General features: G+C 52.8%; 1 protein-coding gene across 1 annotated transcript in view; it reads left to right on the top strand.

Annotated features, from left to right (window-relative positions):
* The window catches only part of SDK2 (sidekick cell adhesion molecule 2), a 153492-nt gene that overhangs the window by 48872 nt on the left and 103950 nt on the right, over nucleotides 1–670 (top strand). The window lies entirely within an intron of this gene.

Consider the following 670-nt stretch of genomic DNA (forward strand, 5'->3'; position numbering starts at 1 on the left):
GGCAGGCCGTGGGTGCATTGGCAGAGCGTGCACTAAAACGTCTCTAAAATAACGACCCCTCCCACAGCGAGCGCGCCCGAGGTTTGAGGGGGGCTAACTCCGACTCTCCGTAGGCAGGGCGCCAGCGCCGGCCCCAGGTGCAAAGCGTTTTCCCCGCTGGATCTTTGAACCCCGGCGTCCGCGCGGCAACGTTCCCTTTAATGTTCGTCGCTTTAACAAATGCATAAAAATTAAACAAGTTCCTTCCCTCCAGCTACATTTTATTCTTTAGCAAATATTTGCCGAGGTTAGGTTTTGCCGGTGGCGTTTTGTGTGACTGAGGAAGATTAGAGAGGACTAAAAGGAGCTTTCGCTTTGCGATTTGCCACTCGTGGAATACGGAAAGAGGGGGACCAAAAAAAAACCTTTACAAACAGATATTGCTGACGAGTCTTGGTTTTCCAGCCAGTCTGTGCCATGCCCCATAGCCGTGTGTGTACACACACACACACACACACACACACACACTCTGTGCCATGCCCCGTAGCCGTGTATACACACACACACACACACACACACACGCTCTGTGCCATGCCCTGTAGCCGTGTACAGACAGACACACACACACTCCATGCCATGCCCTGTAGCCGTGTGTACACACACACACTCCATGCCATGTCCCATAGCCATG

This window comes from Terrapene carolina, unplaced genomic scaffold, assembly GCF_002925995.2.
Source record: "Terrapene carolina triunguis isolate 2854851 unplaced genomic scaffold, T_m_triunguis-2.0 Scaffold192, whole genome shotgun sequence".
NCBI lineage: Eukaryota > Metazoa > Chordata > Testudines > Emydidae > Terrapene > Terrapene triunguis.